Below are 4,298 nucleotides of genomic sequence, written 5' to 3' on the forward strand. Positions count from 1 at the left end.
GACCTAACACTTCCTGTCAGACTAGCCAAGCTTATGTAGTCGCTCTGAGGGCAAAACAGAAGAGGGAAGAATGCTCTTGAACGTGTTTTGTTTCTATCAAGCAGAATTGCCATTTTTATTTTAAAACAGCCCCATCAAGATCTGACGCCCGGACTATGGTTTGAGCGTCTCATATTACTGTTATAATTAGGAAAGTCAAAAACGGTAGCGTGTCAGAAGTGAATTAATCTTACATTATAAATACCCCTTGTGGCGGAACCGGCCCGATTCTGCCTTCAGACCCGGTCCCGACAGCTCCCTATTGAGTCGCCAACTCCTGGAGGGAGCTATTCTTCCTCCTGCCCCTTGGGCGCGCTGCCACCACCTGCTCAGTCCCGGGGTTCAGATTGAGAGGAACAGGACTCCCAATCCCCCTCTCCCGCTATGAGGCTAGGCCTCCAGGTCCTCTGCCACCCTGCACTTGGGTTTCACAGAGACCTCAGCGCTTCTTTGGGGCACCCCTGGAGGATTGGCACCTTATCCAACTGCATGCCTTCCCCCTTCCCCGGGGCCCCCTTCTCAACACAGCGTGGTCTAGAGCGGTTGGGGATCTATGTGGTACAGAGATTGACTGCCAGTATTTAAAACAGAAAAAACATTTATTTAAAAGAGAAAAAGATAGGGAAAGAAAAACAAAACAAAAACAGTTGCCTTTAAAAAGTTAGCACAGCACACGCACAGCAAACAGCATAACAAAATAAAGGTGGTTTTTAAACGCATCGTATTGTCCCTGGTCTACACTTGCCCTGTCTATGAGAATGACTTACTTGGTCTGACTGCCTGGGGCCTCCCAGGCAGGAGCCTCCATTGCTCACCACATGCTCGCTCGAGCGCTGGCTTCCAACTGCCCTTCTCTTCCTGCTAACACACATGCAAAGAACAAAAGCACTTCCTGCCTCTCTAGGAGACTTTCCCCCTAGAGTTGTTGGTTTGGCTCTGGAAGGGAGGGGGGGGGTTGGAGGGAGGCTACAAAGCCTGCTGAGGAATTTACTGATCCCTGCCAATGAAGCACCAGCACTCTAAGATGGTGTTTCTCCACACCCCTCAAGTTATCTCCTACCACATTGGGCATGTGTATACCATAGACTAGACCTTTAGTCAACATTCCCTCACCCCAAGGAATCCTGGGAATTGTAGCCCTGTGAGCAGAACTCAGCATCTCTTAAGCTGATACTCTTACGAAAATGCCATTTTGAAGATTCTTTGTGTGGAGCTGAGACGGTTAAACGGGCGCAAAACTGATCTATGCTTGTAACTGAGAACTAAGCGGAAGAAAATAATTGCTTCTTCAAATTTACCGCAGTTTTTGCTCCCCTCCATACTTTCCCCCATCCTCTCCAAAGCTTAATTCCGTCTTACAGAGTGCAAAGATTAAGAAATGAACGAGAGGGAAACATACCGAGGTAGTTAATGAACCGCAAAGTCACTGATAATGAATGATAGCGCAACGTAACATGCTGAAACCAAGCTAAGGGCCAGTCTATTGTAATGATACAAAATGAGATCTCCATTTATGGCCTTTTGAATGCATAGAAGCGGCGCTCTGTCGCCGCACTTGCAGACTTAACGGTCTTTGGGCTGATAAATCAACAAGACTGAATGAGTTCAACAGGCTGTAATGGAGTTCTGTGCCACCCGCGTGAGGACGAAAGGTTTACTTGAATAGCAAAGGTTAATATGTACCGAGAGACCATGGCCGTTTGGTATAGGCGGCTGCTTTTGGCTGTTGAGATGTGGAATCTCCTCGTGCTGTGATACTTAGGAGATGGTGTTGGGGGCTGCCAACGGAGTGACACATATTGAATGATTGATTGTGGCATGGGTAACCTGGCTGTGTTGGAGAGAGGTGTTTCTGTGGATGCGTAGATTTAGTGCCATTGGCTGGGTTCCAGATGAGGTTGGGCAGGCAGAAGAAAAAGAAGAATTGCAGATTTATACCCCGCCCTTCTCTCTGAATCAGAGACTCAATCTCCTGTATCTTCTCCCCCCACAACAGACACCCTGTGAGGTAGGTGGGGCTGAGAGGGCTCTCACAGCAGCTGCCCTTTCAAGGGCAACCTCTGCCAGAGCTCTGGCTGACCCAAGGCCATTCCAGCAGCTGCTAGTGGAGGAGTGGGGAATCAAACCCGGTTCTCCCAGATAAGAGTCCGCACACTTAACCACTACATCATACTGGCTCCAGGGAGACAACATTTGTGCTATTATGAAATATATGAACATAAGAACATTTACCTGCCTCCTAAGAACTACCAGCCAAGTATTTACTCTTGGTGTCATCGCATCTCTCTCTCTCTCAGAACATAAGAGAAGCCATGTTGGATCAGGCCAATGCCCCCCCCCCCAGTCCAACACTCTGTGTCACACAATGGCCAAAAACCCAGGTGCCAACAGGAGGTCCACTAGTGGGGCCAGGACACTATAAGGCCTCCCACTGTGGCCTCCCCCAGCACCAAGAATACAGAGCATCACCTGCCCCAGACAGAGAGTTCCAATGATAAGCTGTGGCTAAGAGCCACTGATGGACCACTGTTCCATATGCTTATCCAATCCCCTCTTGAAGCTGTCTGTGCTTGCAGCCACCACTACCTCCTGTGGCAGTGAAAAAGGACTTCCTTTGGGTGAAGAAGGACTTCCTTTTATCCGTTCTAACCCAGCTACTCAGCAATTCCATTGAATGTCCACGGGTTCTCATATTGTGAGAAAGGGAGAAAAGGACTTCTTTCTCCTTGGGCAGTTATGTGAAAATCCGCTAGCGTGCATTTGAAGACTCACTTTCCACCTAAGAAGCTAATAGTGGTATATATGGGGTTGCGTTATGTTCAAGAAATCCCCATGAGGAAGTAGAAAAGAGCCAGAATCCAGTAGCCTTAAAGACAAATCATATATGTGGCAGGGTAGGAGCTCTTGTGGTGTAGTTTGGTGCAGTGGTTAACAATGGTGAACTCTAATCTGGAGAGCCGGGTTTGATTCCTCGCTCCTCCACACGCAGCCAGCTAGGTGACCTTGGGTCAGCCACAGTTCTCGAAAGCAACCATGAACAAAGAACAAACTCTGTGAAAAAAAATTACTAATGACTCTTATACGTTCATTAGAATTAATTATACAAAATTTTTAGTGCAGAGCTCTTGAACAATTCATCTGAAATTTCAGAGGAAACAGTTCCTTAAAGTAGCCACAAGGCTATACATTGATTGGAACGGAACAAAGTGCTAGGAAAAATACTAAGTTCATATATTTCAGATGTTCCAGACGGAGTATACGTTCCAAATAACCCTCAAGGTGGATAGCAGCATATTCTACACGTTTCAATGTGGTGACATCTTCGTCCAGGAGGGAAAAGTTTGAACAGTCTTCAGGCTCTCAAGTTCTTTACTTTGCAGGGTGACTAGCACGATGTCTTATGGTGGAGAAAAATCTCTCTTGGGTCAGCCACAGTTCTTGAAAGAGCTGTTCTCTCAAGAGCAGTTCTCTCAGAGATCTCTCAGCTCCACCTGCATCACAAAGTGTCTGTTGTGAGGAGGGGAAGGGAAAGGAGATGGGAAGCCACTCCGAGACTCCATGTGAAGGGTAGCGAATAAAGCCAGTCTCCTCCTCCTCTAGCTGTGGTGTCTCACTGGCCAAGCTTCTTAGCTGACTTGGCATTTAACCCCAGAACTGAAAGAGAAAAGGTCTTGTCGGTTTCTAAGATGCTACTGGGCTCATAAGAACATATAAGAGAAGCCATGTTGGATCAGGCCAATGGCCCATCCAGTCTGTGTCACACATAAGAACATAAGAGAAGCCATGTTAGATCAGGCCAATGGCCCCTCCTGTCCAACACTCTGTGTCACACATAAGAACATAAGAGAAGCCATGTTGGATCAGGTCAATGGCCCATCCAGTCCAACACTCTGGGTCACACATAAGAACATAAGAGAAGCCATGTTGGATCAGGTCAATGGCCCATCCAGTCCAACACTCTGGGTCACACATAAGAACATAAGAGAAGCCATGTTGGATCAGGCCAGTGGCCCATCCAGTCCAACCCTCTGTGCTACATAAGAACATAAGAGAAGCCATGTTGGATCAGGCCAATGGCCCATCCAGTCTGTGTCACACATAAGAACATAAGAGAAGCCATGTTGGATCAGGCCAATGGCCCATCCTGTCCAACACTCTGTGCTACATAAGAACATAAGAGAAGCCATGTTGGATCAGGCCAATGGCCCATCCTGTCCAACACTCTGTGCTACATAAGAACATAAGGGAAGACATGTTGG

This window comes from Heteronotia binoei, chromosome 7 (assembly GCF_032191835.1).
Source record: "Heteronotia binoei isolate CCM8104 ecotype False Entrance Well chromosome 7, APGP_CSIRO_Hbin_v1, whole genome shotgun sequence".
NCBI classification, from domain to species: Eukaryota; Metazoa; Chordata; class Lepidosauria; order Squamata; family Gekkonidae; genus Heteronotia; species Heteronotia binoei.